The sequence below is a fragment of the Leptopilina heterotoma genome, unplaced genomic scaffold (assembly GCF_015476425.1).
Source record: "Leptopilina heterotoma isolate Lh14 unplaced genomic scaffold, ASM1547642v1 Lhet_98, whole genome shotgun sequence".
NCBI lineage: Eukaryota > Metazoa > Arthropoda > Insecta > Hymenoptera > Figitidae > Leptopilina > Leptopilina heterotoma.
This window is the reverse complement of record NW_025111204.1, coordinates 598,562-610,982: the sequence shown is the minus strand read 5'-3', so window position 1 is coordinate 610,982 and position 12,421 is coordinate 598,562. Positions and strand designations below refer to the sequence as shown.

The 12,421-nt window shown below is 25.8% G+C and overlaps 1 long non-coding RNA gene across 2 annotated transcripts in view; it reads left to right on the top strand.

Moving 5' to 3' along the window:
• The window catches only part of LOC122512392, a 209,786-nt gene that overhangs the window by 111,584 nt on the left and 85,781 nt on the right, over positions 1-12,421 (top strand). The gene's annotated exons all lie outside the window — the stretch shown is intronic.

Sequence of the window (12,421 nt, the reverse complement as noted above, 5' to 3'; positions counted from 1 at the left end):
TTTGAAAAAAAAAATTGTTTCTTACAGATTTTTCTGAAAGTACTAAAAAAGAAAGTATAGTACTTAGAAGAAAGTCGATCATCTTTGAAAGAATTTGTGGAATTTTTGAGAAAATATATATAGAATTAAATTTTACTTCCTTTTTTGGAGGAAGGAGAAATTTTCTTAAAAATTGGTCACACTTTTCATGTTTGACATTTAAATTCAGGTTGAATTCTTTTCTATCGTCTCGAAAATCTTTTGAGAGCTATTGTCGAGATAATCTCTACGAGTTAATCCAGGTTTATCTTTTTATATGCCTAGTTAAATGCAAAACGAAGCATATAAGCTGACTTTAGATATAATCATTGCAAAAGGTGTTTTCGATTTTTCTACTCGATTCTCTTAGTGGAGGAAATTTTTTTCTTGTTAGAAAGAAAAATAAGTTAACAGTTTAAATTTATGTTAAAAAAAATTTTTTTAGGGTTGCACTGTTTTATCATTTGTGCACCAAATGATAGATTTAGAATATTTATAATTAAACAAATGACAATGAGAATGAAGAATTAATATTACATCACTGTCAAAGCAGAATTTTTATGGCATTCCTAAGCTGTAATCGTGGCAATATTCTTTCTGCGATATTAATGCTAACCAAAATTATGGCTTTATTATATAGCTTTATTCTATGGCGAAATTGAACACAATAGCTTTCGCCATTTGAGAAGGAACATTGAAACCCCTGGGAGGAAATATCAGTTCCGTATTATTTTATCCCAAGCTTCAATATTTATATTTATGAAATTTCCTCTCTTATAATCCAGCAGCTCTCGGCATAATATCTTGCGCGTCTATAAAGGGAGAGTCGACCTACTACTCCAACGATCATTGAGGGTGTAAGTTGCTAATGAAAGCCGTAGGAAAGAAGCATGTAGAATATCAAAGATGGCTGGGTGATGTAACTAATACCAGTCAGGCAGCCATTTGTGTAACATAAGGAATCCGATTCGCCATAAGCCCACCCTCGATCGTGTTACTTGAACACCTCAAATATCCTCAAAGATGGCCGGGAGCTTCGCAACAAAACGCCATTATGGGAACGACATCATCGGCGAAGCCTTTTTTTTCCACCTTTTTTAGGTTAATCGTCTCCTTTGTCGCTGCAAATTTTTTCTTTAACACTTGCCGTTAAAGGAGTATTATACATATACATAGAGGATGAACTATAGTTTCCAGGGCATAAGAGCATTGTTTCGATATGGCAATAAAAAAGAGACTCTTTTTTGAAACTATAGCTTTGTAGGTCGGCTCTGAAAAGCTGAAATTCTATCTTTGAATTAGATTATTTGAGTGTTTTTTTCGATTAATTAGCATTTATTTTCTGATTTTTATTTCCCGATATACAAAAAAAAGAGATTCGACTAATCTACGATACGAAATTTGCTGGCTGAAACCTGTACTTAAAACAAGAAATCAGGATGCTTTTTACCCCTTAATTTTAACTGCAAATTGAAGCAAATGGAAAGAAACAAAAATTTCAAAAAATCGCAAAGTTCTGCATTAGTTTGTAAATTGGCACGAATAATGCTTAAATTGCACTGCTATCGGTTTCGTACACACTCAACAGTCTTAATATCCTTGTCCACTTTAATACTACAATTTTTTCGACTATAGGTATAACTGATATGAAAATAAATACTTATTTTTATTTATAAGAATGGAATATTTCTAACTCTACAAAAATGGGAAGAATTGAAAACTTTCTCGCTTCTGAAGCTACACAAAAATTCCGAAAGTTTTCAGAAAATTTTCAAAACTTGCAGTGCAAGCTTGCAGCTTTCCCTGAAAACTTACAGGCTCCTTGAGAAAATTAATAATAAAAACTATTTTTTCCTTAATAACAGGGTTGTCACAGGTCGGGGAAGTCAGGGAATTCAGAGAAAAGTCAGGGAAAAAAGAATTGGTCAGGAAAATCAGGGAAAAGTCAGGGATTTTTAGTAAAAGTACTGGAAAAAATTGAATTTTTAAAATTCATAAGAAAACTCTCAATTTTTAATGAATTTAATTAGAAATTTTAAAGAACTTAGTTTTTTAAAAAATTTTAATAATTCAAATTCTTCTGAAATTTGTTACATTTTTTTAATACATATTTAATTAATTATTAAAAATTATGGATTTATAGAAGAATTTTAGTTTGAAAGCACTTAAAAAATATTGAATTTTGAAGAAGTTACATAAATTATATAATTGCAGAAATTCAATTATTTTTAAAAGTAATAAAATTTTTCATAGAAATTCAATTATGTTCAAAAATTATTAAAAATTCTCGTCAAAATTTCAAGTATCTTTATAAATAATAAAATTCTTTTCCGCAATTTAATTATTTTCAAAAATTTTAATTAAATTATTTGCAAAATTTTAATTATTTTCAAAAATTTTCCTCGATTCAATGATTTTAAATATCTACTATTTTAATAAAATTTTCCAACGGAATTCAATTATTAAAAAAAAATCTTAATAAAATTCTAAGCAAACATTTAATTATTTTCATAAATAATAAAAATTTCACAGTAATTCAATTATATTTACAATTTTTTATAAATTTCTTCTCAATAATTCACTTATTTTCATAAATAATAAAACTCATCGAAGAAATTCAATTATTTTTAATACAATTTTAATTTCAATTCTGTTGAAATTACTTCAATTTTTTAATATTATATTTAATATTATTTCCAAAATTTTAACGCAATTCTTGGAAAGAAATCAATTATCTAGATAAATTTCTTCGCCAAAATTCAATTCTTTTCAAGAATTTTCATAAAATTCTTTGCAAAATTCAATTATTTTCATAAATAACAATATTAATCACGAGAATAAAATTATTTTCAAGAGTTAGAAAATTTTTATAAGAAATTCAATTATTTTCAAAAGTTAAAAAAAAAATTCTCGTCATGATTTCAATTATCTTTATAAATAGCAAAAATCTTCTCTGAAATTTAATTATTTAATAAAATTCTACGCAAACAAATTTTTTTCTATAAATAATAAAAATTTCCCAGAATTTCAATTATTTACAAATTTTTTTATAAATTTTTTCGCAGTAATTCAATTATTTTTAAAAATAATAAAATTGTTCTCAGAAATTTATTTATTTATTTAAGATTTTTACATGGACTAAGCCTTTAATAAGAAAAACGATCATAAAAGTAAATTTTCATAAATAATAAAACTCATTGCAGGATTTCAATTATTTTTTATACAATTTTAATGGAATTCCTTGAAAAATGTGATTATCTTTAAAAATTTTATTAAAATTCGTCAAACGAATTTAATTATTTAAAAATTTGTTGATAAAATTTTTTTTGAGAATTCAATGTTAACAAAAATTCAATTATTCAATATATTATTTATTTTTGAATTTAAATAATTGAATTTTCGTATAATTCTCGGATAAAAATTGATTTAAAAATGAATTTCCGAATAATAGATATTTATTATTTATTAAAAAAATTGAATTCTTGCGACGAATTTTATTACATTTTTTAAAAAAGAATTGAATTCTTTTTGAGAAATTTTATACTACTTGTAAAAATAATTCAATTTTTGCGAAGGATTATATGAGGATTTTTTAAAATCATAAATAACTAAATAACATAAATAAATTGATCATTCTTTGTAATAAAAAATATTTTTGAGTATATAATAATTTTTAGAGTGAATCAGAATATTTTTTAGAGTCAGGGAAAAAGTGAAAATTTTGTCTGGAAATCAGGGAAAAGTCAGGGAAAAAGAAAATTAAATATTTGTGGTAACCCTGAATAGAAATGAATCATTTATTAAATTAAAACTATTACTAAACAGGTTCTAAAATTTTTGAGAGCTAAGTTACTTCTTGTCGCGGAGCGTCACACTTCTGACAAGAAGTATAAAAAAATTAGGGGTGCAAATTTTAACTTTTAACTTTTCAAAACTTTTATCGAATTTAATATATATGTTTACGGTGTTGTTGGGAAAATTCAAGTAAACCAAAGAATTCTAAAATGAAAAGCCGCGAGCGCCGCTGTAGATAGTATATATGTATTTGTGATGTTAAGCAATCACGTGTTTTTCACGCTTCGCTGGACCAGTCGCGTACGCCTCTCGTAGCAAAGATAAAGGGTTACCCTCTGCAAAGTTAGCGAACTGTGTCTCTCTCCTACACGTATTCCGCGATCCCGTATGTACATGCGTTTATAGGTGTATATATACATATCTACCTATATAAAAGTATACATATATTCGAGCATTACTATAACATTAACGCTACATCATTGTGCATGCTATACATTTAACACTGCCAGCGAGCTGTAATAAGGTCAGAAATCGGTCCATAATAGACTACAATTGTCAAGAATAAACGACTCACGTCCATGCCAAGAGTACGCTCTCGCCATACTGTCTCTATATACATGAACTTCCCATAACGAAAATAATAACGTCAAAAAAATAATTAAGAGGCCGACTATAAATTATGTCAGAGTTTTTTTTTCAACCCCCGCCCCCTCCAAACTGTTTTATACTTTAGCGACATTTTTTCCTTTGGTTACTTTTTCTTCTTTCCAAAAATTCGGTTTTTTTCTGAATACAAGTCAATTGTTCTTAATTTTAATAAATACTTCGCCAAAATCAGGATTGCCACAGGTCAGGAAATTTAGGGAACAGTCAGGGAAATACAGTTTTTCTAAGGATATCAAATTAAGACAACAAACGAATCAAAACGTTGCTTCGCAACACTTTTGATTCGTTTTTTGTCTCAATTTTATATCCTTAGAAAAACTGTAATTGCAATCATTTCAATCCTTTTATATGGTTAAATGTTGAAATTGGATTTTTAACAGTTGTATTTAGTTTGATAATTTTCGAGGCATAATTGAAAATTGAAAAACAGATTTAGAAAATCATAATGGTGAATCCAAAATTATGGAAAATAAGAACTAGAATTCAATAAAAAAATATATACGGTAATAAAAAGCGTTAAAAAAAATGAAAGAATCTATACTGTTTGGCTAAAATTTACCACACCTGATATAAAAATTTTTTTTGTCCAAAATTTTCCAAACAGACCTTTTTCTCGAAAATAGGGATGATTCTTTTTTTTCCCTCCATTATATGTACGGTAATATAACTATGGGTGGATTTTCGTAATATTAGAACGGATGTAGTTTAACTGAAATATAAAAACGTATAAATTTTATGACCATGAATGAAGAGTTTATTAGCTGCTAAAACTATTTGAATACTTTAATAAAAAAAAGGTTATGCTATCCAATAAAATATATACTAGAGCCATATTTTACGAACTGAATTTTTTTTTACAGTGTTTTCGATTCTTTTCTCTCTCTCTCTCTCACTCCATTTATTCTTTGCTAGGGAACAATTTCCTATATATACTGGACTCTCTCTCTCTCTCTCTTTTTTTTCTCTCTCAAAGCTACGGTGTGTAAAATGCATTACCTTGTGGCACTAAAATCGTATTCGAGGTGTCGAACAATATTCTCGTAGCATTATGCCATAAACAGCGCAATATAAGCTATTCACGTACAACTAGAAATGTTTGAACCAAAACGTCCGAACGGATGGAGCGAAACGTGCAATAATGTATAAGAAAGAAGAAGAAGAGGAAGAAAAGGTGATACGTATCGAAGGAATGGAGGTAGCTAGTTGGCTGGCCAGTGCATTATTACATTACACACAGACACAGATATAGCCGGGTAGTTAATTTAGCACTGACTTGTTTCGCTTCTTGTATTGCTTCTTCTAGTCATATGCATAAAATAATTGACTTCGTCTTATAATACCTCCCCATTAGCTTTGGCCCCTGAAGATCATTGGCTTATTGTTCATTTGCCAGGTAGTGAGCACATTTTTTTCAAAATCCCTCCAATACGCTATATAACATTAAAGCCCACATGTAGAAACTGAATATTTAAAAAAAACCATTCCCATCCTGATGACTTTAGTTCGTTTAATGATTTTTGACATTATTAAACCTTTTTTCAATTTAATTAAAATCTGGTAAAAAGTTCTACTTAGAAATATTTTTCTTAACATTTTTCTTAATTAAAATTTAGTACAATCTGGTATAATTTTATTTTTTATAATATTTAATTTAATAATTTTACTATAATTGACTAAAATTATAGTGACTGTAAATGATTATGATGCTATATTTAAAAGTTATAATTGAAATATACCAGTCATGTCCTAGTAGCCATACATTTTTTATGATTTCTTTTATTATACTGTAAATTAATTTTTTTAAATAGTTTAGTATTGTTGTCTTAGAGTAAAATAATTACTTTACCTAAACGGAATTAAGGAACTAATTTTTTTATAATTGATATTGTTAAAATAAAAGTGAACGCAGAGTTATCATATGTCAGAAATTTTACTGTTTATATTTAAGATATTAATTAAATTAATTAAAAAATTAATTTTAAAAATTTAATAAAATAATTAAATCAGGGAAAGTAAAATTAATCAGCGAAAATTTTGGGAATTTTTTCAAAATTATTGGAAACGCACACTGTAAAAAAAGGGAGTTAAATTTTAACTCCCCGGGGGGTCTATAAAAGTCGCACCCATTGGAGAGTTAATACCAGGGGAGTTAAATAAAGAGAGTTAAAATTTAACACCCAAATGCTAACTCCCCATGATAAAAATAACTCGCGCAGGTGTTGAATGAAGGGAGTTAGAAATTAACTCTCTTTTGGAGTTGATTTTTAACTCGAAAAATTTAACTCCCAACTCCCGAGTCCGTTAACTCCCTAAATTTTTTACAGTGTATTAAACTTTTAGAATTCATAAGATAATTCTAAATTTTGTTGTCCAACAATACTAATTTATTATTATATGTTACTTTGAAAAACTTTAAAAAATTCTTCAAAACATTTCAATTATTTTCAAAAATTGTAATAAAAATATTTTTCACGAATTCGATTAATTTCTTAAATATATAAATATAGTAAAATTCTTCACAGAAATGCAATTATTTTAAATACAATTTTAATAAAATTCTATATAAGAATTGAATTATTTTCGAAAAATTTGATTTAAATTAGTTGAAAAAATTTGCAAGAAGTCAATTATTTTCAGAAAAATTTAAATCTTTGCAGGAATTCAATTTTTTTTCTCAAAAAATTCTTTTCAAAAATGCAATTATTTTCATAAATAATAAAATTCTTTAGAGAAATTTTCAATTAATTTCAAAATTTTCTATAAAATTCTTTATATCACATTTATAATTCAATTCCTCGAAAGAATTCAATTATTTTTTAAAATTTCCATTAAATTTTTGAATTCGTACATTAGAAATTTTAATTTATTAAAAAAAGTTCTTTGCAAGCATTCAATTATTTTTAGAAATAATAAATAATAATTCAGAGGAATTTTCAATTATTTTCAAAAATTTTTATAAAGTTCTAATATTACAATTATTATTCAATTCCTGGAGTGAATTTAATTATTTTCAAAAATTTCCATAAAATCATTCACAAAAATACAATTTTTTCAATTATTTTAGTAAAATTCTGTGCAAAAATTAAATTATTTCTAGTTCAAAATTATAAAACTGTTATAAAAATTACAAAAAGTAATATAAAAAATTCAAAAGGTTTAAAATTGAAGCTTTAGAAAATTTGAATTTTAATAAATTTTAATTAAAAATTCCGAAGAAGTCAGTTTTTTGAAAAATTTTTATCATCATTTTTTTTAAATTAGGATGAATTCTTGAATATATTTTTAATGAAAAAATTTCCAAATTGTTATTGAAATTCCATGAAATCAAATTGTAAATTAAGTATAGATTTCAGAAATAATTTAGATCAATTTTTTTTCTTTATTGAATAAATAATTGAATTTTCAAGGAACCATCTCAAAAATGAGTAAAAACAATTGATTTAGAGAAGAATTTCAGTTAAAATTGTAGAAAACAATTAAATTGAAATGTTGAAAGTAGTTTTAAAAAAGTTAGAGTAAAAAAACTATCGATTTTGGGGTAAGGGAAAAAGTCAAAATTCTGTCTGGAAATCAGGGAAAAATAAAATCAAAATCTATAGCAACTCTAGAACAGTTTTTGATTGAGTCTGCTTCTTAAAAAATTTTTAAACATCTGATTAAAATATTCCAGACATTTTATCCGATTATTCGAGTCTAAATTTTATTTCTTAATCATTTCCCATAGATTTTTGAATAATTTCTTATTATTCAGTTTCTTTAATTTTATTTACAATATTTATATTTATTGTTAATTTTAATGTAAAGGGTATACACGTTTATCGGTCTTCAGAACGATTTTAATCACGATTATACATATGAATTTTAATTAACGAGAATGCCGTTGGATAAAATTTTTGATAAAATATTTATAATTCCTGACACATTCCACTTTTCTGATATTAATTTAAAAGTAAAAAATTTGACAACTTTTTTTTTCTATGTCTGGAGAAATGTTTATGAAATATTTCCACCGTATTTAGACATTTAAAAAAATATACATTATTATACGAAAAAATATATATTATTATGTCCAAACGATTGTGAAAAATATATCACATATCTCAAAAATATGTATTTAAAATATATTTTATTATTAATATTTGTAAAATATATCTATTTTAAACACATATTTTTGAGATAAAATTATATGGTAGAAATAGAAAGATATCAAAAGGAGTGAATGGAAATATGATTTGTGTGAATTATAAAATTTAAACATATGTTTATATTTGAATTGAAAATTTGAAGATTTGATAATTTAGGGAATTTAACATGTCTCAATGAAGTGACTAACATAAATTATTCAAATGATAGTTTATCGTTCGAAAAATCTTGTAATCGATGCATGATGAAAATGTAGGTATATACATATATGTATATACAACTGTTGATATATAGACATACTCTACGCTTTGAAAATGTGTTTGTGTATAGACAATATGCAGAGCTTACACTCCATTTAAAGTCATAGCTTTTACGTCGTCTGGAAACGATAAATAACATTGTTATTATCATCCTGGTGAAAAAAATCTAGTGGGTATTTCTGATACCTCTTTAGAGTCGTAAAACTTGAAAAATGCTTTCTTTCACGGTGAATCACTCGTACCTGTGCGCGCTATCGACTTCAAACGAATACAACTTTAAAAAAGACAGGGAGAGGCAGATATATAGAAAAAGGACAAACTCAAATTGTATACATATATACAAACGAGTGAGGGAGGAATGTTAGAGGGAGAAAAGTGAGACAAGAGTCAATGAGTGAAGGAGAGAAAAAGAAAAAAAAAAGAGAGAGAGAGAGAGAGAGAGAGAGAGAGAGAGAGAGAGAGAGAGGGCGCAAAGGGGCACTTTATGCATTTCTTTCAGCTCGCCGTTTCGTTTGCAATAATTTATGCGAGAAGACAGCTTGAGAAATGACCGCTAGCTCCTTGTGCAACCTTAATTTGCAACAGTTTACTTCAGGATCGTTTTGAGAAATGGCTGGCGGCAAGATACGAGGGCACGGCCCATGAAGTTACGTTTGTAGCTCACACGAAAAGGCATTTATCGGCGCTCCACGAGTGACGTGGTCAATCAAGAAAAAAAAAAAATCCCCCCCCCCCCTTTGAAAATTGACTCGTCTTGTCTTTGATGACTATTAACCAGGACAGTGTAAATAGTGTATATATTGGCGCATTTCACGAGGAACATCATTTCTACATATATACGAATTGAGAAGAAACCAAAAAAAAGCAAGGAAAGAAGCGAAAAATACGATAAAAGTTGACGCTAACAAGGAATGTCGATATTCCGGTCCTTGCGAATGAATTGTCCACCTAAATTTACCGGTATCCTTAATCCGTAGGTGATGCAAATTTCTTGCCAAAACGACATCAGTGAAAAATTGATTCTCTGTCTAGACAAATTGTCTACAAATTTACTGAAAGGTACATTTGTATCTTTCTACTGATTTCTCAAAATGACAAAAAATGGAGATTTGATTTTTTTTTTAAATGGGATATAATTACTAGTGTTTTTTTGTGATTCTGGTGTGACTATATTTCATTTCGGCTTGTTTATTTATTCTCGAACTTCTTGGTACTGGTTTCTCTTGTTGTCCCCACTTCAGCGTAGGTGTTGGAGTGGGAGCAATGCGAGCGAGAAAGAAAAATTGTAATTTCTCTCTTACTCTTGTTGTCCTTACTACAGCGCAGGCGCAAAACGGTGGAGTGGGGACAATGAGAGTGACAAAGAAAAACAGTGATTTCTCTCTCACTCTCCTTGTTCTCACTCCAACGCTTGCGCAGAAGTGGAAACAGTTTATTTGCGGATATCAAATTCAGACAAAAAACAATTCGTTTTTTGTCTCAATTTCAGGTTTGCCACAAATATTTAATTTTGTTTTTCCCTAATTTCCAGACAAAATTTTGACTTTTTCCCTGACTCTAAAGAATATTCTGATTCACTCTAAAAATTATTAGATACTCAAAAATATTTTTAATTACATTTATTTACAAATTTCTTTAATTGTAAAATTATTCGAAAACATCAATAATTTTTAATAAATAAGGTTGAACAAAAAGAAATATTAAATATACATTCATACAAAATTACTCTATATGGTTCAATGAAATTAAATTCAAAACATTAAGAAATCGATCACTCCGAGTCGAAGACTCGGAATGATCGATTTCTTTATGTTTTATAATAATTTAGATTATCATAAAATTTAAAAAAAAATTTAATTATTTTTAAAAATCCCAATAAAATCCTTCGCAAGAATTCCATTATTTATAACAAGTAGTAAAATTTCACAAAAAGATTCAATTATTTTTTAAAAAAATGTAATAAAATTCGTTGCAAGAATTAAATTATTTAAATAAATAATAAATTGATTATTCAGAAATTGATTTTTAAATCAATTTTTATTAGAAAATTCTACGAAAATTAAATTATTTAAATTGAAAAATAAATAATTTATTGAATATAATTGAATTTTTGTTAAAATTGAATTCTCATAAAGAATTTTAGCAACAAATCTTTAAAAAATTGAATTCTTTTGACGAATTTTAATAAAATTTTTAAGATTCATCACATTTTTCAAGGACTTTGATTAAAATTGTATCGAAAATAATTGAAATCTTGCAATGAGTTTTATTATTTATGAAAATTGACTTTTATGATCGTTTTTTTAATTGAGGGCTTAGTCTGTGTAAGAATCATAAATAAATTACTGAGAACATTTTTTATTATTTTAAAAAATAATTGAATTACTGCAAAAAAATTTATAAAAAATTTGTAAATAATTGAAATTCTAGGAAAATTTTATTATTTATGAAAAAAAATATTTTGCGTAGAATTTTATTAATTTTTTTTTAAATAATTGAATTTCAGCTAAGATTTTTGCTATTTATAAAGATAATTGAAATCATGACGAGAATTTTTTTTTTAACTTTTGAAAATAATTGAATTTCTGAAAAGAATTTTCTAACTCTTGAAAATAAATTTATTTTTGTGATTAATATTGTTATTTATGAAAATAATTGAATTTTGCAAAGAATTTTATTAAAATTCTTGAAAATAATTGAAATTGTATTAAAAATAATTGAAATTTTGCGATGAGTTTTATTATTTATGAAAATAATTTAATTATTGAGAAGAAATTTGTAAAAAATTATAAATATAATTGAATTACTGCGAAATTTTTATTATTTCTGGAAATAATTAAATGTTTGCTTAGAATTTTATTAAGATTTTTTTTTAAATAATTGAATTCCTTTGGAAAATTTTACTAAAATAGTAAATATTTAAAATCATTGAATTGAGGAAAATTTTTGAAAATAATTAAAATTTTGCCAAGAATTTTATTAAAATTTTTGAAAATAATTAAATTTTGAAGAAGAATTTTATTATTTATAAAGATCCTTGAAATTTGGACGAGAATTTTTAATAATTTTTGAACATAATTGAATTTCTGTGAAGAATTTTATTACTTTTGAAAATAATTGAATTTCTGCAATTATATTTGTAATTTCTTTAAAATTCAATTTTTCTTAGTGTTTTTTAACTAAAATTCTTTTATAAATCCATAATTTTTAATAATTAATTAAATGTGTATTAAGAAATGTAACTAATTTCAGAAGAATTTGAATTATTAAATATTTAAAAAAACTAAGTTCTTTGAAATTTCTAATTAAATTCATTCAAAATTGAGAGTTTTCTTACGAATTTTAAAAATTAAATTCTTCCAGTACTTTTACTAAAAATTCCTGACTTTCCTTACCTGTGGCAACCCTGAATTTGATATTCGCAAAAAACTATGATATCATTGCCGTAACATATATTATTTAGAAAAAATGATTTTAAATATTATATTGGTTTTATAAAAAAATATAATAGAAGTCGTATTAGACCAGAAGAATATTTA